Source organism: Lethenteron reissneri, unplaced genomic scaffold, assembly GCF_015708825.2.
Source record: "Lethenteron reissneri isolate LAM-NWPU_2019-01 unplaced genomic scaffold, ASM1570882v1 scaffold_1630, whole genome shotgun sequence".
Taxonomy (NCBI): domain Eukaryota; kingdom Metazoa; phylum Chordata; class Hyperoartia; order Petromyzontiformes; family Petromyzontidae; genus Lethenteron; species Lethenteron reissneri.
Window position 1 is genome coordinate 944,433 of NW_026891367.1, and position 24,912 is coordinate 969,344.

Genomic DNA, 24,912 nt, shown 5'->3' on the forward strand with positions numbered 1-24,912 from the left:
GACAGACCTGTTCATTCAGACGCTGTCTTTCCGACAGACCTGGTCTTCACCTGAGGACGGCTGCTTGCGTTGTGGCCGAAACGTCGTGAGAATTATGTTATTATGTTTTATTTTTATTATTTTATTATTTCCCTTCTACGTGACTTTACCGAAAGAACCAAGAAGAACAACAACAACGTCATTCTACTTGCATGTAAAACGGAATGAATAAACTACAAAGATGACAACGTGTAAACAAACAAACAAACACCGCAGCTTCAGAGAGATGACAACAACCGAGGAGGAATTGCACAAACAGTGTAAACTACACAAGCTGCGTGCTATGTCAAATAACACTGCGTGAAAGTTTAGCAGAATACTTTTATCTTTTCAAGACTAGCGAAAGCAAAGCTTTAACATTTTAAACATTGAGTAACGCTGCTTTTGTAAAAGACGGCACTGGTAGAAAACTTAAAGTGTGCACATAAAAGACTTTTTTTCCAGATCGTTCTTGTATCTTCCACCTACAGATGTTCCTAATCATAGCATTATCTATCCACATTTAACATGCCCATTCCTAACTCCGTTTTCCACCTCTTTGCAATCATTTTAATACGAAAAAACACCTCGCCCCTAGTACCCACTTTATTCCAACAGCACTTCAGTTAGTCTAGAAATACCTTTGCTCAAAAAACATCCTGCATTCACAAAACACATTTCAGGCACGGCAGTGGTCTGCTTGCGACACATTTGTTCTCAGAGCGACCGGCGAGTTATCACGAGTCAAAGCATCGTTAATTTTGGAGCTTTCGTGACTGCAGGAATGATTCTTTGGTTCTTTCGGTAAAGTCACGTCTGAAGATAAAATAATAAATTAATTAATAGCATACGACGTTTCGTTTGCAACACAAGCAATCATCGTCAGGTATAAATGAAATAGCAACAAAAAATCTAACCAGAAAACTATAGACAGACAAATTAATTTAGTGTGTTCTTTCTCCCTCTCTCCTAATGTTCAAGCTTGCGTACATTACTACGCGTCTTCTTCGTACTCATTGACATGTACATTTTGTCTCTAACCCCTCCCTCTGTCTGCCTCCGCCCCCTCTGTCTATATGAGGCCACCCCACAGAGACGATCACCCCTCTCTGTGCCTGTGTTACTCTCTCTCTGTGTATCTTGGTGATATCTGTCTGCTCATATGTCTGTCTATAGTTTTCTGGTTAGATTTTTTGTCGCTATTTCATTTATACCTGACGACGATTGCTTGTGTTGCAATCGAAACGTCGTAGTATGCTATTATTTAATGTATTATTTTATCTTTAGACGCGACTTTACCGAAAGAACCCAAGAACAAAGTATCGCCGTCACTTCGCCCCGTCGTGCCGCCATTTTGTTTTCTTGGCCTTCACCCATCGCAGGATCGTCTCCGTCGGCACGGCTCAACTCAACGGCGGGAACTCTATCTTTGTTTCCCACGGCCCCCCCCCCCCGCGCATCCTCCCACTCTCCAACCTCACCACTCATCCACCCACTCACCAACCTCACCAATCACTCACTAACTCACTCACCCCCCACTCATTCACGTCACCTCACCAACCCTCTCACTCACCCACCCACCCACTCATCCACCCACCTCCAACCTCCCTCATCCACCCACTCACCAACCTCACCCAATCACCCACCCACTCACTCACCCACCCACTCATTCACTCACTCACCAACCCTCTCACTCACCCACCCACCCACTCACCAACCTCACCACTCACCCACCCACTCACCAACCTCACCACTCATCCACCCACTCACCAACCTCACCCAATCACCCCCCACTCACTCACCCCCCACTCATTAACTCACTCACCAACCTCACCACTCATCCACCCACTCACCAACCTCACCCAATCACCCACCCACTCACTCACCCACCCACTCATTCACTCACTCACCAACCCTCTCACTCACCCACCCACCCACTCACCCACCCACTCATCCACCCACTCACCAACCTCACCACTCATCCAACACCACTCACCAAACCTACACCAATCACCCACCCACTCCACTCACCCCACCCACTCATATCACTCACTCCTACCAACCTCTCACTCTCACGCCCACCCACCCACTCACCCACACCACTCATCCCACCCAAGGAGTGCGAGTCCCAACTCTCACCAATCATCACACCACCTCACAACCTCACCCAAGTCACCCACCACTCACGTCACACCCACCCACTCAGTGCACTCACTCGACCAACCCTCTCACTCAACCCACCCACCCAACCTCACACCACCCACTCATCCACCCACATCACCAACCTCACCACTCATCACCCACTCCCCACTCACCCATCACCCACCCACTCACTCAGCCCACCCCACCTCATTCACTCACTCACCAACCCTCCACCTCACCCACCCACCCACTCACCAAACCTCACCACTCATCCACCCACTCACCAACCTCACCCAATCACCCACCCACTCACTCCACCCACCCACCATTCACTCACTCACCAACCCTCTCACTCACCCACCCACCCACTCACCCACCCACTCAACCACCTCACCACTCATCCACCCACTCACCAACCTCACCCAATCACCCACCCACTCACTCACCCACCCACTCATTCACTCACTCACCAACCCTCTCACTCACCCACCCCACTCACCAACCTCACCACTCACCCACCCACTCACCAACCTCACACTCATCCCCCACTCACCACCCACCCCCTCATTCACTCACTCACCAACCCTCTCACTCCCCCAACCACTCACTCACCACCCACTCATCGACCCACTCACCACCTCACCACTCCTCCCACCCACTCACCAACCTCACCCACTCACCCACCCACTCACTCACACCACCACTCATTCACATCCTCACCACCCTCTCACTCACCCACACCCCCCACTCACCCACCCACTCATCCACCCACTCACCAACCTCACCACTCATCCACCCACTCACCCAACCTCACCCCAATCACCCACCCACCCCTCACCCACCCACTCATCCACCACTCACCAACCCCTCACCACACCACCACCCACTCACCCACCCACTCATCCCCCACCCAGCTCACCAACCTCACCACTCATCCACCCACTCACCAACCTCACCCAATCACCTACCCACTCACTCACCCACCCACTCATTCACTATCACTCACCAACCCTCTCACTCACCCACCCACCCACTCACCCACCCACCTCACCACCCACCCACTCACCAACCTCACCACTCATCCACCCACTCACCACCCTCACCCAATCACCCACCCACTCACTCACCCACCCACTCATTCACTCACTCACCAACCCTCTCACTCACCCACCCACCCACTCACCCACCCACTCATCCACCCCTCACCAACCTCACCACTCATCCACCCACTCACCAACCTCACCCAATCACCCACCCACTCACTCACTCACCCACTCATTCTACTCACTCACCAACCCTCTCACTACCCACCCCCCACTCACCCCACCACTCATCCACCCACTCACCAACCTCACCCACTCATCCACCCACTCACCAACCTCCACCCAATCACCCACCCACTCACTCACCCACCCACTCATTCACCTCACTCACCAACCCTCTCACTCACCCACCCACCCACTCACCCACCCACTCATCCACCCACTCACCCAACCTCACCACTCATCCACCCACTCACCAACCTCACCCAATCACCCACCCACTCACTCACCCACCCACTCATTCACTCACTCACCACCCTCTCACTCACCCACCCACCCACTCACCCACCCACTCATCCACCACTCACCAACCTCACCACTCATCCACCCACTCACCAACCTCACCCATCACCCACCCACTCACTCACCCACCCACTCATTCACTCATCACCAACCCTCTCACTCACCCACCCACCCACTCACCCACCCACTCATCCACCCACTCACCAACCTCACCACTCATCCACCCACTCACCAACCTCACCCAATCACCCACCCACTCACTCACCCACCCCACTCATTCACTCACTCACCAACCCTCTCACTCACCCACCCACCCACTCACCCACCCACTCATCCACCACTCACCAACCCACCACTCACTCCACCCACTCACCAACCTCACCCAATCCCAACCACCCACTCACTCACCCACCCACTCATTCACTCACTCACCAAACCCTCTCACTCACCCCCCACCCACTCACCCACCCACTCATTCCACCCACTCACCAACCTCACCACTCATCCAACCCACTCACCACCCTCACCAATCACCCACCCACTTCACTCACTCACCCACTCATTCACTCACTCAACCAACCCTCTCACTCACCACCCACCCACTCACCCACCCACTCATCCACCCACTCACCAACCTCACCACTCATCCACCCACTCACCAACCTCACCCAATCACCCACCCACTCACTCACCCACCCACTCATTCACTCACTCACAAACCCTCTCACTCACCCCACCCACCCACTCACCCACCCACTCATCCACCCACTCACCAACCTCACCACTCATCCACCACTTCACCAACCTCACCCAATCACCCACCCACTCACTCACCCACCCACTCAGGCACTCACTCACCAACCCTCACTCACCCCCCACCACTCACCCACCCACTCATCCACCCACTCACCAACCTCACCACTCATCCACCCACTCACCAACCTCACCCAATCACCCACCCACTCACTCACCCACCCACTCATTCACTCACTCACCAACCCCTCACTCACCCACCCACCCACTCATCCACCCACTCACCAACCTCACCACTCATCCCCCACTCACCACCTCACCCAATCACCCACCCACTCACTCACCCACCCACTCATCACTCACTCACCACCTCTCACTCACCCCCCACCCACTCACCCACCTACCCCCCCGCGCATCCCCCACTCCGCCCCGCATCCGTCATCCCCCTCGTCGAGCTCTTCCGTCGCTCCCGGCGCCCCCAAATCCGCTCCCGGCGCGCCCGGCTGCCCGGGGTCGCCGCAGCACAAGTAGCGGCGGTGCACGTGCTGCGAGTAGCCGCCCGAGTGCGAGAAGCGCCGGCCGCAGCGCCCGCAGCGGTACGGCTTCTCGCCCGAGTGCAGCCGCGAGTGCTCGATCAGGTGCTGCTTGTGCCTGAACGCCTTGCTGCACACCTCGCAGCGGTGGGGACGCCTGCCTGCGACGGACAGGGAACGACGGGCCGGGGTTATCGCCCTCGCACGGCATGCAGGCGCTCGTGGGTTCGAACCGGGCGCTGATAGCCCGCTGTATATTTGCATACTCTTAGTTTTTTCGGTAAAGTCACGTAGGTAAAAAATGAAATAAAAATTCATAAAAATAAAATAATAAAAATCACGACGTTTCGGAGGCAACACAAGTCTCCGTCATCAGGTGGGGACCGTCACAGCCGGATTTGTTGTATACAGCCTCCGAAACGTCGTGATTTTTATAATTTTATTTTTATAAATTTTAATTTTATTTTTTACCTACGTGACTGTACCAAAAAAACTAAGAGTATGAATCCTTGCAGTCACGAAAGCTTCAAATCTAGAAGTATATTTGCAGTTTGCGTGTTCTCTCTCCCCATGGTGGCGTGGGTTTTCCTCCAGGTGTGTTGGGTTTTTTTCACCCCCCCCCCCCCCACACATTTATAAACATGCATTTAGATTATTTGGCTGCTGTGAATTTTCACGCGAAAAGCCACTTAATTGGGCTACAATTCGTGATCGCAAGGTCGCGTCTGAAAAAGAGCTGCATAGCACAATGGGCCTTACCTGGTAAAAATAAGAGTTAGTCGGGTTTTTTAGTAAAATAAAACATCAGCGAGGCTGGGGAGGCTGCGAGATTCACTGCACGTGGCTGACGGTATGAAACCAGGGCGGTAAACACAGCGGTGCCCACTGGGGATACTCTTCACCGCCGACATGATAAGCCTCAACATGAAATCGGTTTTACAAATCAACACCAGCTGTGCTGCTCATTGCACTCCGGCTTTGGTGGGTGAGCAGCGCGTTGACATGACGAGGCAGCGACACCCAGAAACCACAAATACCCACGCGGACGCACGCACACACGCACACACACACACACGCACACACACACACACGCACACACACACGCACGCACACACACGCACACACACACACACACGCACACACACACACACGCACACACGCACACACACACGCACGCACACACACACACACGCACACACACACGCACGCACACACACGCACACACACACACACACGCACACACACACACACGCACACACACACACACGCACGCACACACACGCACACACACACACACGCACTCGCACACACGCACGCACACACGCACACACGCACGCACACACGCACGCCCAACCGCGCACACACACACACGCACACACACGCACGCACACCCACACACGCACACACACACGCACGCACGCACGCACGCACACACACACACACGCACGCATGCACACACGCACACACATACACACACGTACACACACGCACACACGCACGCACACACACGCACACACGCACGCACACACGCTCGCACACACACACGCACACACGCACACACACACGCACACACGCACGCACACACGCACACACACACACACGCACGCACGCCCAACCGCGCACACAATCGTGTTAGTGGCCGAACGCCGGTTCATTACACGGCGTGTCCGTCACGCCGTTCATTCTTCCATTTCGTTCAAAAAATTCAGCGAGGATAACAAGTGCCGACGGTCGCGCGCCATCCGATTATTACAATTCATCGCCTGCCTCCGCCTCCGGAGAAGACGCGCGAGAGCGGCGCACGACGGACGAAACCCGCCGCCCGTGAGCGCAAGCGCGCGGGGACGCGACGCCGCGTACCTGCGCGCTCGTACTTGTGCCGCAGCGGCAACAACGGGCCGCTCTCCTGGAAGGTTTCGTCGGACAGGTCGCGGGCGAACGAGCCTCCGGGCACGCACTCCGCCCTCCTCTGCCGCTTGCGCGCGGGAGCTCCCGAGTCTGTCGCCGCGACCGAGTCCACGGGGACTCCCTCTCCCCGCTCAGGAGACTCTCCCTGTGGAGCGCGATGGGCCGGTGAGACGCCGAGGTTAACCGACGGAATTTCGTCTCCTTTGCGTATTTGCCTCTCAGCTACCCACTCGGCCATCCACTCAGCCATCCACTCAGCTACCCATCCACTCAGCTACCCATCCGCTCGGCCACCCACTCAACCACCCACTCAGCTACCCACTCAGCTACCCACCCACTCAGCTATCCACTCACTCAGCTACTCACTAACCCAGCTACTCACCCACTCAGCTACTCACTCACCCAGCTACTCACTCACCCAGCTACTCACTCACCCAGCTACTCACTCACCCAGCTACTCACTCACCCAGCTACTCACTCACCCAGCTACTCACTCACCCAGCTACTCACTCACCCAGCTACTCACTCACCCAGCTACTCACTAACCCAGCTATCCACTCACTCAGCTACTCACTCACCCAGCTACTCACTAACCCAGCTATCCACTCACTCAGCTACTCACTCAGCTACTCGCTCACTCAGCTACTCACCCACTCAGCTACTCACCCACTCAGCTACTCACTCACTCAGCTACTCACCCACTCAGCTACTCACTCACTCAGCTACTCACTCAGCTACTCACTCAGCTACCCACCTACTCAACTACCCACTCAACTATCCACCCACTCAGCTATCCACCCACCCATCCACCCACTCAGCAACCCACTCGGCCACCCACTCAGCTACCCACCCGCTCAGCTACCCACCCACTCATCCAACTACTCAGCTATCCACTCAGCCAACCTTTCAGCTTCACACTTAGCCACCCACTCAGCTACTCACTTACTCAGCTACCCACCTACTCAACTACCCACTCAGCTATCCACCCACTCAGCTATCCACCCACTCAGCTACTCACTCACCCAGCTACCCACTCACTCAGCTACACTCACTCAGCTACTCACTCACTCAGCTACTCACCCACTCAGCTACTCACTCACTCAGCTACTCACTCACTCAGCTATCTACCCACTCAGCTACTCACTCACTCAGCTACCCACTCACTCAGCTACTCACTCACCCAGCTACACTCATTCAGCTACATCCTTATGGATGTGCACAATTTCAACCTTTCAGCTACACACTTAGCCACCCACTCAGCTACTCACTCACTCAGCTACCCACCTACTCAACTACCCACTCAGCTATCCACCCACTCAGCTATCCACCCACTCAACCACCCGCTCAGCGAGCCACTCAGCGCCCATCCGCTCAGCTACCCACCTGCTCATCCAACCACTCGGCTACCCACTCAGCCAACCTTTCAGCTACACACTTAGCCACCCACTCAGCCACTCACCCAGCTACCCACCTACTCAACTACCCACTCAGCTATCCACCCACTCAGCTATCCACTCACTCAGCTACTCACTCAGCTAATCACTCACTCAGCTACTCACTCACTCAGCTCCCCACCCACTCAGCTACTCACTCACCCAGCTACACTCACTCAGCTACATCCTTATGGATGTGCACAATGTCAGCAGCGTTGATTCAGAACAAGCAGATTCTGGGATTGATATTTGACATACAGTGTCTCATCAGCCGAGGCAGACTCGCTTGCATCAAGATTTTATCTGCAGGGACCCTCTCTTTAATACGTGGATCCTAGTTCGACGCAACATCACGTAACACGAAGGATTTCAGCAACAAAACATTCATACATCTATCTCTCCGCACAATGAACAAGGTTCAACACGTGAATTGTAAACACAAGGCGGCACCACCGGTGCGCGTGTGCTTCCGTGTTGGTCCAACAGCGCAACCTCCAAGCAGTTTATTCTTTGGTTCTTTCGGTAAAGTCACGTATAAAGATAAAATAATAATTTAAATTAAATACTAGCGTACGACGTTTCGATTGCAACACAAGCAATCGTCATCAGGTATAAATTAAATAGAAACACAAATCTAGTATACTTAGACATGTAATGTAATACAACAGAGAGAGTCAGATAACATAACAGTCGACACCCTACCTATACACTACTACGCTACACTATACACTATACTATACACTACTACACTACACTATACACTACACTATACACTACTACACTACACTATACACTACACTATACACTACTACACTACACTATACACTACACTATACACTACTACACTACACTATACACTACTACACTACACTACACACTACACTATACACTACTACACTACACTATACACTACTACACTACACTATACACTACACTATACACTACTACACTACACTATACACTATACACTACTACACTACACTATACACTACTACACTACACTACACACTACACTATACACTACTACACACTACTACAACAGAGAGTCGGATAACATAACAGTCAACACCCTACCTGGTTGATTACGTTCTTCCTGAGAATGCTAAATTTGAGAGAGAGATAAAAACACAGAACCAGAAACATAGACAGACATATAAGCAGACAGATATCACAGAGATACTCCAAGCAGTTGCTCTTACCTGTGCAAAGTGGCGCATCTTGTCGTGGAAGTCGGCAAGAGCAGCCGCGTCCACAAGGCCTCTGTACGGTGACACGTGGGACAGCAAGGCTGCTTGGTCCAGGCCCGTGTAGGGCCTCAGGCCGGGGTCACCCATGTGGAGGGCCGCAATCAAACCGGGCAGCGGAAAGGCCGCGAGCACGGGACCGTTGCCGTAGCTGGAAGTGACCGTGTTCATTGTCGGCTTGTTCTCGTGTAAACGGTCAACGCCGTTGTCGTTCGACGAGCCGTCGGTCACGCGAGAAGCACTCGAGTCCAGCTCGCCGTGCGATCTCTTCGCGCAAGTCAAGTCCAACGGCTCCTCTTGGCGCTCAACGCCGCTCGAATCGTGGAACTCGACAAAGCCCGTCTCTCCGAGCCTCGCCGTGCTCAACTTCGGCAGCGACAAGTCGAGCGGCCGGGCCTGGTCTCGACCGCGGCGAGGACCGTCCGCCACGCCGCCGGGCTGCCCGCTCTCCGCGTGACCTGCCGCCGAGTCGGACCGGGCGCCCATCGGCGAGCCCGGCGGGTGCCGAGCCGGACTTCTCTCCGTGCCGTGGCCGGCGTGCCCAGCCGGTGCCGGTGACGGGCCGAGCTCGCGGGAGGGAGAGCCGGACGCACGGTGCTCCGGCGCTCTGCCCGCCGCGTTGAATTTCTCCTCCAGCCACTTGGAGAAAACGTCTCTGGGGAGGTTCATGGCCAACGACATCTTCATCGACTCCTCGGGACTCGCCTCGACACTTCCGGCAAGGCGGTACGACTTCAGGGGAGCCGACTGGTCTCCGAGTCCCGTAGCGCCGCTCCCTTTCAACCCCTTTCCGGCCGACGACTTCGACTTCTTTCGTTGAGCCGGAGACGGAGGTTGCGGCGCTGACGGTTGAGGCGACGCGTCGATCTCGTCGTTCACCTTGCAGAGGTAGCGCTCGTGTTGGCGCAGAGGTACCGCGCTCGGAAACGGTTCGTGGCGATAGCGGCACGCGTGGCGAGCCGCCCCTTCCACGTGGGAAGAACGCTCGTGCAGATCCGGCTCTTCGGTCTCGATCTTGACGGCGGGACGACCCGTGGCCTCCGGTCCGCTGATCCGCAGGAAGTCCTCGTTGTAGTCGTGACCTGAGCTCTGGGTGGATTTGGGAGACGTGGCGACGGCCCCTTCCATCTTGCCGGCGTCAGCGGCAACTGGAGATGTCGCCTCCCGCGCCGCGCCGTCCGCCGCGACGGAGCCCACGCACTTGTTGGCTCTCTTGTGCGAGCTGTACGAGCCCGAGTGGGAGAAGCGCTTCTTGCAAATTGGGCACCCGTACGGCTTCTCCCCTGGAAATTACAAACAAACACAGCGACGGCGGAGGTTTCCGGGTTACATCGCGTCAGTGTGAACGACGCGTCGTCAAAAAACCGACACGTCCGGTTCGTAAAGTTTGCGACGCGAAACACAACGTGCCGATTCGTTACACGAGCTCAGCACGCCGGCGTGCTGGAGAGTAAACCCACGATGTTAGCAATTCAAGTGCGGCGACGTTTCGCCAGTAACTACAACCAGCGTCATCAGGTGGGCAGCCAGAATTGTGGACGATATCGGTCGCGAAAGTCGCCGCGTCGAACCAAAACATTATAAACGCATCATCCAAAGTGCCGCGTGACGCGGCGAATGCGGCCTGCGCTGTAGACACACGCGCAGGAAGGAAATCACAGATTTGAAGCTTTCGTGACTGCAAGGATTCATATTCTTAGGTTTTTTCTGTAAAGTCACGTAAGTAAAACATCAAAATTAATGAAAATAAAATAAAAATCACGACGTTTCGGAGGCAACACAAGTCTCCGTCATCAGGTGGGACCGTCACAGCCGGATTAGCTGCATCAAGTCGTGATTTTTATTTTATTTTCATTAATTTTGATGTTTTACCTATACAGTGACTTTACCGAAGAAACCTAAGAATATGAAGGAAATCACGTCGGTGGGTGCGTTCTGCCAAACGTCGCAATGTGTTCCACACTCACCGCTGTGGATGCGGAAGTGTTCCTTGAGGTGGTGTTTGCTCTTGAAGTCTCTCCCACACTCTGCGCACTTGTGGCTCGCGGCAGCGGGACGCTGACCCTTCTGCGCAAAGATGGAACAGAGGTGCGAAGTGAAAATCACGAATCGGATGAGCTATGAAGCTCTTCAGCACAGGCGTTGCGTAGGGACGAGTAAGAGCGACTCCGCAAGCAGCTCAATGATGCGTCGCGACGACGCGTCGCGGTTCAAACTCCTTTCCCCCGCACACATTCAGACAGACACATTCAGATGGACACATTCAGACAGACGCATTCAGACGGACGCATTCAGACGGACACAGACGGACACATTCAGACGCACACAGACGGACACATTCAGACGGACGCATTCAGACGGACACATTCAGACAGACGCATTCAGACGCACACATTCAGACAGACGCATTCAGACGGACGCATTCAGACAGACGCATTCAGACAGACGCATTCAGACAGACACATTCAGACGGACACATTCAGACAGACACATTCAGACAGACGCATTCTGACAGACGCATTCAGACAGACGCATTCAGACAGACGCATTCAGACAGACGCATTCAGACGGACGCATTCAGACAGACACATTCAGACAGACGCATTCAGACGGATGCATTCAGACGGACGCATTCAGACAGACACATTCAGACGGACGCATTCAGACAGACGCATTCAGACAGACACATTCAGACAGACGCATTCAGACAGACGCATTCAGACAGACGCATTCAGACATACACATTCAGACATACACATTCAGACAGACGCATTCAGACAGACACATTCAGACAGACGCATTCAGACGGACGCATTCAGACAGACGCATTCAGACAGACACATTCAGACGGACACATTCAGACAGACGCATTCAGACAGACACATTCAGACGGACGCATTCAGACGCACACATTCAGACATACACATTCAGACAGACGCATTCAGACGGACGCATTCAGATGGACGCATTCAGACAGACACATTCAGACAGACGCATTCAGACAGACGCATTCAGACGGACGCATTCAGACGGACACATTCAGACAGACACATTCAGACAGACGCATTCAGACAGACGCATTCAGACAGACGCATTCAGACGGACGCATTCAGACGGACACATTCAGACGGACACATTCAGACGGACACATTCAGACAGACACATTCAGACAGACACATTCAGACGGACGCATTCAGACGCACACATTCAGACATACACATTCAGACAGACGCATTCAGACGGACGCATTCAGATGGACGCATTCAGACAGACACATTCAGACAGACGCATTCAGACAGACGCATTCAGACGGACGCATTCAGACGGACACATTCAGACAGACACATTCAGACAGACGCATTCAGACAGACGCATTCAGACGGACACATTCAGACGGACACATTCAGACAGACGCATTCAGACAGACACATTCAGACGGACACATTCAGACAGACGCATTCAGACAGACGCATTCAGACGGACGCATTCAGACAGACACATTCAGACAGACGCATTCAGACGGATGCATTCAGACGGACGCATTCAGACAGACACATTCAGACGGACGCATTCAGACAGACGCATTCAGACAGACACATTCAGACAGACGCATTCAGACAGACGCATTCAGACAGACGCATTCAGACATACACATTCAGACATACACATTCAGACAGACGCATTCAGACAGACGCATTCAGACGGACGCATTCAGACGGACGCATTCAGACAGACGCATTCAGACAGACACATTCAGACGGACACATTCAGACAGACGCATTCAGACAGACACATTCAGACGGACGCATTCAGACGCACACATTCAGACATACACATTCAGACAGACGCATTCAGACGGACGCATTCAGATGGACGCATTCAGACAGACACATTCAGACAGACGCATTCAGACAGACGCATTCAGACGGACGCATTCAGACGGACACATTCAGACAGACGCATTCAGACAGACGCATTCAGACAGACACATTCAGACAGACGCATTCAGACGGACGCATTCAGACGGACACATTCAGACGGACACATTCAGACGGACACATTCAGACAGACACATTCAGACAGACGCATTCAGACGGACACATTCAGACGCACACATTCAGACATACACATTCAGACAGACGCATTCAGACGGACGCATTCAGATGGACGCATTCAGACAGACACATTCAGACAGACGCATTCAGACAGACGCATTCAGACGGACGCATTCAGACGGACACATTCAGACAGACACATTCAGACAGACGCATTCAGACAGACGCATTCAGACAGACGCATTCAGACGGACGCATTCAGACGGACACATTCAGACGGACGCATTCAGACAGACACATTCAGACAGACGCATTCAGACGGACGCATTCAGACGGACGCATTCAGACGGACGCATTCAGACGGACACATTCAGACGGACGCATTCAGACAGACGCATTCAGACGGACGCATTCAGACGGACACATTCAGACGGACACATTCAGACGGACGCATTCAGACAGACGCATTCAGACAGACGCATTCAGACGGACGCATTCAGACGGACACATTCAGACGGACGCATTCAGACAGACACATTCAGACAGACGCATTCAGACGGACGCATTCAGACGGACGCATTCAGACGGACGCATTCAGACGGACGCATTCAGACAGACACATTCAGACAGACGCATTCAGACGGATGCATTCAGACGGACGCATTCAGACGGACACAGACGGACACATTCAGACGCACACAGACGGACACATTCAGACGGACGCATTCAGACGGACGCATTCAGACGGACACATTCAGACGGACACATTCAGACGGACACATTCAGACAGACACATTCAGACAGACGCATTCAGACAGATGCATTCAGACAGACACATTCAGACAGACACATTCAGACAGACGCATTCAGACAGACGCATTCAGACGGACGCATTCAGATGGACGCATTCAGACAGACACATTCAGACAGACGCATTCAGACGGACACATTCAGACGCACACATTCAGACATACACATTCAGACAGACGCATTCAGACGGACGCATTCAGATGGACGCATTCAGACAGACACATTCAGACAGACGCATTCAGACAGACGCATTCAGACGGACGCATTCAGACGGACACATTCAGACAGACACATTCAGACAGACGCATTCAGACAGACGCATTCAGACAGACGCATTCAGACGGACGCATTCAGACGGACACATTCAGACGGACGCATTCAGACAGACACATTCAGACAGACGCATTCAGACGGACGCATTCAGACGGACGCATTCAGACGGACGCATTCAGACGGACACATTCAGACGGACGCATTCAGACAGACGCATTCAGACGGACGCATTCAGACGGACGCATTCAGACGGACGCATTCAGACGGACACATTCAGACGGACGCATTCAGACAGACGCATTCAGACAGACGCATTCAGACGGACGCATTCAGACGGACACATTCAGACGGACGCATTCAGACAGACACATTCAGACAGACGCATTCAGACGGACGCATTCAGACGGACGCATTCAGACGGACGCATTCAGACGGACGCATTCAGACAGACACATTCAGACAGGCGCATTCAGACGGATGCATTCAGACGGACGCATTCAGACGGACACAGACGGACACATTCAGACGCACACAGACGGACACATTCAGACGGACGCATTCAGACGGACGCATTCAGACGGACACATTCAGACGGACACATTCAGACGGACACATTCAGACAGACACATTCAGACAGACGCATTCAGACAGATGCATTCAGACAGACACATTCAGACAGACACATTCAGACAGACGCATTCAGACAGACGCATTCAGACAGACACATTCAGACACATTCAGACAGACACATTCAGACAGACACATTCAGACGGACACATTCAGACGGACGCATTCAGACGGACGCATTCAGACGGACGCATTCAGACGGACACATTCAGACAGACACATTCAGACAGACGCATTCAGACAGACGCATTCAGACAGACGCATTCAGACAGACACATTCAGACACATTCAGACAGACACATTCAGACAGACACATTCAGACGGACACATTCAGACGGACGCATTCAGACGGACACATTCAGACGGACACATTCAGACGTGCGACGATGCCGGCAAACGGGGGTTAGTCAGTCACCTCGCCCGCCCGGGGAGGTCGCGGTGATTTGTGGAGATCCGCGAGGGCCCCCTCGTGCCGGCGGCGAACGTGCTTCCACAGCGAGCCCCGACGCTTGTAGCCGCGGCCGCAGTGAGGGCACGCCAGCGGCAGCAGCGGCGGCGGCGGCAACGGCGCGGCAAACGAGCCGTGAGTCCTCGGGCCTAGTGGGGAGGCACGGGGCGAGGGGGCCGCTGGTGGTGCATGAAGAGACGACGCAATCCCACCGATGTGACGGACCGCTGTCGAGTTTGGTGGTCCGTGTTGTTCACGTCGTCTGTCGTGAACATTCGGTCACGGTTGCTACGATCGCTGTTTCATTGCTTTTATGGCCAAGCGTGGTGGTGTTTTCTTTTAGACGCTGTCGCCTCGACAGACCTGTTCTTCACCTGAGGACGGCTGCTTGCGTTGTGGCCGAAACGTCGTGAGAATAATTTTATTGTGTTTTATTTTTTTTATTTTATTACTTCCCTTCTACGTGACGACTTTACCGAAAGAACCAAGAAGATTTTATGGCTTTGTTTTGGTGATTTTCGAAAAGTGTTTTTTGGTTTGGCCATGTTTTGTTTGTTGTAGTACGGAGTTAGACTGACGGCCTCAATCTAAGTTGCACGCCTCCCTCTCATTCCGCTTCTCACTCTGCGAATGCGTCGCTTAACGGAGATGCCACCGCCTGCGTTGGCAAATACGGCATTGCCGGGCGTCTTGCGACGCCGCTGCCGCAAGCGTGGCACGCCCGGCTCTGGTTGGCCCACCCCGAAGCGCCGAACGTAACGATCGCTTGGTGAAGTTAGCCGCGATCCAGAATGGCGTGTGGCCACGTGGCCCAGGGGTAGACAAAGTGGCTCGCAATCGGGAGGCTGCGAATTCAAATCGTCATTTGGGGATGGGAAGTCGATTCAGCCCGTCACGCTTTGGTCTCTCCCGCCATGGGAATGTGAAATTCCCACCAGTGGCAATGAATCGGTGTATAGTGTAGTGTATAGTAGTGTAGTGTATAGTGTAGTGTATAGTGTAGTGTATAGTGTAGTGTATAGTAGTGTAGTGTATAGTGTAGTGTATAGTGTAGTGTATAGTGGTGTAGTGTATAGTGTAGTGTATAGTGTAGTGTATAGTGTAGTGTATAGTAGTGTAGTGTATAGTGTAGTGTATAGTGTAGTGTATAGTGTAGTGTATAGTAGTGTAGTGTATAGTGTAGTGTATAGTGTAGTGTATAGTGGTGTAGTGTATAGTGTAGTGTATAGTGTAGTGTATAGTGTAGTGTACAGTGTAGTGTATAGTGTAGTGTATAGTGTAGTGTATAGTGTAGTGTATAGTGCAGTGTATAGTGTAGTGTATAGTAGTGTAGTGTATAGTGTAGTGTATAGTGTAGTGTATAGTGTAGTGTATAGTGTAGTGTAGTAGTGTATAGTGTAGTGTATAGTGTAGTGTATAGTGTAGTGTATAGTGTAGTGAATAGTGGTGTAGTGTATAGTGTAGTGTATAGTGTAGTGTATAGTGTAGTGTATAGTGTAGTGTATAGTGTAGTGTATAGTGTAGTGTATAGTGTAGTGTATAGTGTAGTGTATAGTAGTGTATAGTGTAGTGTATAGTAGTGTAGTGTATAGTGTAGTGTATAGTAGTGTAGTGTATAGTGTAGTGTATAGTAGTGTAGTGTATAGTGTAGTGTATAGTGTAGTGTATAGTAGTGTAGTGTATAGTGTAGTGTATAGTGTAGTGTATAGTGTAGTGTATAGTAGTGTAGTGTATAGTGTAGTGTATAGTGTAGTGTATAGTAGTGTATAGTGTAGTGTAGTAGTGTAGTGTATAGTGTAGTGTATAGTAGTGTAGTGTATAGTGTAGTGTATAGTAGTGTCAGTGTATAGTGCAGTGTATAGTGTAGTGTATAGTAGTGTAGTGTATAGTGTAGTGTATAGTGTAGTGTATAGTGTAATGTACAGTGCAGTGTATAGTGTAGTGTATAGTGTAGTGTATAGTGTAGTGTATAGTGTAGTGTATAGTAGTGTAGTGTATAGTGTAGTGTATAGTGTAGTGTATAGTGTAGTGTATAGTGTAGTGTATAGTAGTGTAGTGTATAGTGTAGTGTATAGTGTAGTGTATAGTGTAGTGTACAGTGCAGTGTATAGTGTAGTGTATAGTGTAGTGTATAGTGTAGTGTATAGTGTAGTGTATAGTGTAGTGTGTAGTGTAGTGTACAGTGTAGTGTGTAGTGTATAGTGTAGTGTATAGTGTAGTGTATAGTGCAGTGTATAGTGTAGTGTATAGTGTAGTGTATAGTGTAGTGTATAGTGTAGTGTATAGTGTAGTGTAGTAGTGTATAGTGTAGTGTATAGTGTAGTGTATAGTGTAGTGTATAGTAGTGTATAGTGTAGTGTATAGTGTAGTGTATAGTGTAGTGTATAGTGTAGTGTATAGTGTAGTGTATAGTGTAGTGTATAGTGTAGTGTATAGTGTAGTGTACAGTGCAGTGTATAGTGTAGTGTATAGTGTAGTGTATAGTGTAGTGTATAGTAGTGTAGTGTATAGTGTAGTGTATAGTGTAGTGTATAGTGTAGTGTACAGTGCAGTGTATAGTGTAGTGTATAGTGTAGTGTATAGTGTAGTGTATAGTGTAGTGTAGTAGTGTATAGTGTAGTGTATAGTGTAGTGTATAGTAGTGTAGTGTATAGTGTAGTGTATAGTGTAGTGTATAGTGTAGTGTACAGTGCAGTGTATAGTGTAGTGTATAGTGTAGTGTATAGTGTAGTGTATAGTGTAGTGTAGTAGTGTATAGTGTAGTGTATAGTGTAGTGTATAGTGTAGTGTATAGTGTAGTGTGTAGTGTAGTGTACAGTGTATAGTGTAGTGTATAGTGTAGTGTATAGTAGTGTAGGTAAGTGTGTGTATAGTGTAGTTGTAGTAGTGTAGTGTATAGTGTAGTGTATGTATAGTGTAGTGTATAGTGTAGTGTACAGTGCAGTGTATAGTGTAGTGTATAGTGTAGTGTATAGTGTAGTGTATAGTGTTAGTGTAGTAGTGTATGAGTGTTAGTGTATAGTGTAGTGTATAGTAGTGTAGTGTATAGTGCAGTGTATAGTGTAGTGTATGTGTAGTGTATAGTGTAGTGTCTAGTGTAGGTCCGAGTGGTAGTGTATAGTGTAGTGTATAGTAGTGTAGTGTATAGTTAGTGTAAGTGTTTATAGTAGTGTAGTGTATCGTGTAGTGTATGTGTAGTGTTAGTAGTGTAGTGTATAGTGTAGTGTATAGTGTAGTGTATAGTAGTGTAGTGTATAGTGTAGTGTATAGTGTAGTGTATCGTAGTGTAGTGTATGTGTAGTGTATAGTGTAGTGTAGTAGTGTATAGTGTAGTGTATAGTGTAGTGTATAGTAGTGTAGTGTAGTAGTGTAGTGTATAGTGTAGTGTATAGTAGTGTAGTGTATAGTGTAGTGTATAGTGTAGTGTATAGTAGTGTAGTGTATAGTGTAGTGTAGTGTAGTGTGTAGTGTATAGTGTAGTGTATAGTGTAGTGTATAGTAGTGTAGTGTATAGTGTAGTGTATAGTGTAGTGTATAGTAGTGTAGTGTATAGTGTAGTGTATAGTGTAGTGTATAGTAGTGTAGTGTATAGTGTAGTGTATAGTGTAGTGTATAGTAGTGTAGTGTATAGTGTAGTGTATAGTGTAGTGTATAGTAGTGTAGTGTATAGTGTAGTGTATAGTGTAGTGTATAGTAGGTAGTGTATAGTGTAGTGTATAGTGTAGTGTAGTAGTTAGTGTAGTGTATAGTGTAGTGTATAGTGTAGTGTAGTAGTAGTGTAGTGTATAGTGTATAGTGTAGTGTATAGTGTAGTGTATAGTGTAGTGTAGTAGTGTAGTGTATAGTGTAGTGTATAGTGTAGTGTAGTAGTGTATAGTGTAGTGTATAGTGTAGTGTATAGTAGTGTAGTGTATAGTGTAGTGTATAGTGTAGTGTATAGTAGTGTAGTGTATAGTGTAGTGTATAGTGTAGTGTATAGTAGTGTAGTGTATAGTGTAGTGTATAGTGTAGTGTATAGTAGTGTAGTGTATAGTGTAGTGTATAGTGTAGTGTATAGTAGTGTAGTGTATAGTGTAGTGTATAGTGTAGTGTATAGTAGTGTAGTGTATAGTGTAGTGTATAGTGTAGTGTATAGTAGTGTAGTGTATAGTGTAGTGTATAGTGTAGTGTATAGTGTAGTGTACAGTGCAGTGTATAGTGTAGTGTATAGTGTAGTGTATAGTGTAGTGTATAGTGTAGTGTAGTAGTGTAGTGTAGTAGTGTATAGTGTAGTGTATAGTGTAGTGTATAGTGTAGTGTATAGTGTAGTGTATAGTGTAGTGTGTAGTGTAGTGTACAGTGTAGTGTGTAGTGTATAGTGTAGTGTATAGTGTAGTGTATAGTGTAGTGTAGTAGTGTATAGTGTAGTGTATAGTGTAGTGTAGTAGTGTATAGTGTAGTGTATAGTGTAGTGTATAGTGTAGTGTATAGTGTAGTGTGTAGTGTAGTGTACAGTGTAGTGTGTAGTGTATAGTGTAGTGTATAGTGTAGTGAATCGGTACCCAGTGAGACGATCACAGCTGCCTCAATGCTCCCTGGAGCAGAACATAAACTCTGTGGATTTAGTTCTTGTTGTTAAGTCGACAAATGCTGCTACAAACGTGTTTTTTTCGATTTAAAGCTTTCGTGACTGCAGGGATTCATCTTCTTGGTTCATTCGGTAAAGTCACGTAGAAGGGAAATAATAAAATAATAATTATTAAACATAATAAAATAAAATAATTCTCACGACGTTTCGGCCACAACGCAAGCAGCCGTCCTCAGGTGAAGAACAGGTCTGTCGGGGAGACAGCGTCTGAATGAAACATGAATGAAACATTCAGACGCTGTTCTTCACCTGAGGACGGCTGCTTGCGTTGTGGCCGAAACGTCGTGAGAATTGTATTTTATTATGTTTAAGTTTTATTATTTTATTATTTCCCTTCTACGTGACTTTACCGAAAGAACCAAGAAGATGGTGTCCCTGTGGTCACGAAAGCTTTAAATCGAAATATAAACTACATTTTTAATTTTGATTTAAAGTTTTCGTGACTGCAGGGATTCATCTTCTTGGTTATTTCGGTAAAGTCACGTAGAAGGGAAATAATAAAATGATAAAAATAAAACATAATAAAATACAATTCTCACGACGTTTCGGCCACAACGCAAGCAGCCGTCCTCAGGTGAAGAACAGGTCTGTCGGAAAGACAGCGTCTGAATGAACAGGTCTGTCTTTCCTACTGTCTTTCCGACAGACCTGTTCTTCACCTGAGGACGGCTGCTTGCGTTGTGGCCGAAACGTCGTGAGAATAATTTTATTATGTTTCATTTTTATTATTTTATTACTTCCCTTCTACGTGACTTTACCGAAAGAACCAAGAAGGTGTTTTTTTCCCTTTCATTTTAAACACAACGCTAACAACTACGCTGTGAAGTGTGAGCACGTGCGCTCTTACCGCCACCGCCACCACCATCACCACCACCGCCGCCACCACCGCCACCGCCACCTCCGCCACCACCACCGCCACCACCGTCACCACCACCACCGCCACCGCCACCACCGCCACCACCACCGCCACCACCGTCACCACCGTCACCACCACCACCGCCACCGTCACCACCACCACCGCCACCACCACCACGGCGAGTGGCCCCACTGCCCGGCACATCGCACTCCGCCAACGTCCCGTCCTACGCACTGCCCAGCGGCTCGGCAGTCTTGTCCACGCCGGGATTGACGTCGCGATTTCCGCCGGTCCCCTCGAAATTCGTCTCGTCATCCTCCGCCGCCGCCGCCGCCTCCACCTCGTCTTTCTCCTCCTCTGCGTCCACCTCCTCGATGATCTGCAGCCTCTCCTCCTCGTCGTCGTCCGGGTCGCGGTCTCGCATCGCCGCGCTCGCGTAGCTCGCCACTGCGACCGAGCAGAGCGGCGCGTCAGCGCGTTTTGCCGACGGTTTTACCTTCGAGGGTGTCACTCAAAGGAAACAACCAGGAGGGCAACTGTGGTGGACATTGCTTCACGCTCGCTTCTAAAGATCCATTACTTTGTTATTTCGATTTAAAGCTGCTTTCGTGACTGCAGGGATTCATCTTCTTGGTTCTTTCGGTAAAGTCGCGTAGAAGGGAAGTAATAATAATATTAGATTATTATATTATTTTATTATGTTTTATTTTTATTATTTTATTACTTCCCTTCTACGTGACTTTACCGAAAGAACCAAGAAGATGCTTTATTATTATTAATATATTCTCCCCCCTCCCGCCCCCCTCCCATTCCCAGCGTGTGGTCTAGCACATCCGACACGAACATAATTATTTTTCACCTACGTGACTTTACCGAAAAAACCTAAGAGTATGAATCCTTGCAGTCACGAAAGCTTCAATTCTAGAACATCATCACATCGGCAGCGAGGATGACCTGGCGAGACTGACGCCACGTGCTTTGCCAAGGCCAGTTTTGTTTTTCTCCCGCCCTCCCACTAATGGCTTAGGTCTGTGAATAAACTTTTACGTTGCGGGCAGAGGTCACAAACGGGTTTTGATTCCTTACCCGTACCCGGCCGCACCAGGTTCGCAAATGGGTACCCGTACCCAGCCGGGTACGGGTACCCGTTCCCTACCCGTACCCGTACCCTACCCGAAATGAGTGACAAACAGTTAATCACCAGTGACTCACGGCCTACCCGTACCCGGCCGCACCAGGGTCGCAAACGGCTACCCGTACCCGGCTGGGTACGGGTAGCCGGGTATCGGGTAGGGTACGGGTATCGGGTACCCGGTTGCGTCCTGTGGTTGCGGGGGATCTGTGTGCCTATGAGGAAGTGTTCCTGCATGCGGCAAAGACTAATTCCATGCCGTAATGGCTGACCATTCACGGTTACAGCAACGCACGGCGTTGCCACGTCTTACACGTTTTGTTTGGGGGGGTTTTCTTATCCCGAAAAAGTTCGCTTTATTTTCCGAGCGTACGCATATTTTTCACCGTTGCGGAAAAATATCACTAAAAATGAACACCGCTTGTGCGGATTGAATGTAAAAACAATTCACAGCGTAACCAGTGAGACGGTTCGATTGAAAAAAGAACGTATCCTTGACTGCATTCGCTCCCCACGTGTCACTGTCACGGACCGCAGGATTTCCACGCTCAACCCACGTTTTTGGGAAGTCAACAATTGTCGCCCGATGGATAGACTTGCTTGCGCCACTGAACTAAATGATAAAAAAATACTTTTATTTTACCAGCTAGGTCCCACTGAGCTATAAACAGCTCTTTGTCAGAAGCGACCTGGCCATAAATGACAACTCAATGAAGTGGCTTAATCATGTGGAAATGTACAGCAGACAAATACTCCAAACGCGTGACGTTGATTCTAAATGTGGAGGGAAAAACCCGAGGACCTGGAAAAAAATCCACGCAACCACGGGGCAGAACTTGCAAACTCCAAATATATTGAGCCCACGACCTCCTGTATACAGAGATGAACAGAGCCACAATGGCTCATGTGATCACAGAGACCACTCCACCAATTAACGTTACAAAAAATACAACTTTCAACACCCTGATAATTTTCAAATCTTTTTTTGAGCCAGGTAGGTGAGCGATGCGTTTCCTGAGCTACGAGCGTTTTTTATTTCTCTGCCGTGATAAAGAAAGCGCCTGGATCCGTTACGATGCCGGAAATGCGGTTCCCCACACTCACCTCAAACACAGTCGCGATACAGAAATGCGCAAAAGTTACCCGACGGTGGTTTCATTATCTACGTTAATGCCAAACGTATCTTCTGGCCACCTTCAGCCCACAATACCTGGCAAACCCCGAGTGGTCATCCGTGCAAGTACTGAGCACAGATTTTCAACGTTTGTACGGTATACGTGTCAATTAATGTACGCTATATATGTGGCGACTGACACCCTGGACAACCTTGCAAATGAGATGTTCCATCTCGAGGGATTATCCACAGCTTTTGTGTACGTTTATAGCAGCCAAATACTCTGAACGGATGTTGATTCTAAACGTAGAGGTAAAAACCAGATGACCCGGAGACAAATCCACACGCCACCATGGGGAGAACACGCAAACTCCAAATATACAGCAGCAGGCGTCAGGGTCGGGATCGAACCCACGATCTCCTGTACACCAGGCGAGGTAGTTAACATCTCCTAGCCACCTTGATGATGATGAGAGAGAGAGACACGCAAACTCCAAATATACAGCAGCAGGCGTCAGGGTCTGGATCGAACCCACGACCTCCTGTATACCAGGCGAGGTAGTTAACATCTCCTAGCCACCGTGATGATGATGAGAGAGAGACACGCAGACTCCAAATATACAGCAGCAGGCATCAGGGTTGGTGATCGAACCCATGACCTCCTGCACACCAGGCGAGGTAGTCAACATCTCCTAGCCACCGTGATGATGATGATGATAATAAAGACACGCAAACTCCAAATATACAGCAGCAGGCGTCAGGGTCGGGATCCAACCCACGACCTCCTGTACACCAGGCGAGGTAGTCAACATCTCCTAGACACCGTGATGATGATGATGAGAGAGACACGCAAACTCCAAATATACAACAAGCGTCAGGGTTGGTGATCGAACCCACGACCTCCTGTACACCAGGCGAGGTAGTTAACATCTCCTAGCCACCGTGATGATGATGATGAGAGAGAGAGACACGCAAACTCCAAATATACAACAAGCGTCAGGGTTGATGATCGAACCCACGACCTCCTGCGTACCAGGCGAGGTAGTCAACATCTCCTAGCCACTGCAGCAACCCAATCTCAATGTTCATCAAGGGCTCTTGTATGGTGCCATTAAAAAAACAAAACAGCATTCGTATTCTTATTAACCGGCGCTTACAATAGAGTCAATAGTTAGTTGGCAAGGTTCAAGTTCAAGTTCATTGATTAGGTATAGCCCTGTGAGCCATTCGGCTCTTGAAGGTGGTGACTGTGTTATTGCTGTACGGTAGTGACACAGTAACAGAGCTGATCGACCCTCGGGGATCGATACACAAACGAGGGGTGGGATGGTGAGGCTGGTCAGCGACTTGTGGCTTCCTTGTGGCTAAACTCAC

At 50.0% G+C, this 24,912-nt stretch overlaps 1 pseudogene; it reads right to left on the reverse strand.

Annotated features, from left to right (window-relative positions):
- LOC133362839 (zinc finger E-box-binding homeobox 2-like) overlaps positions 1 to 22,661 on the reverse strand; it is a 34,206-nt pseudogene extending 11,545 nt beyond the window's left edge.
- Between the last annotated feature and the right edge of the window lie 2,251 nt (positions 22,662 to 24,912).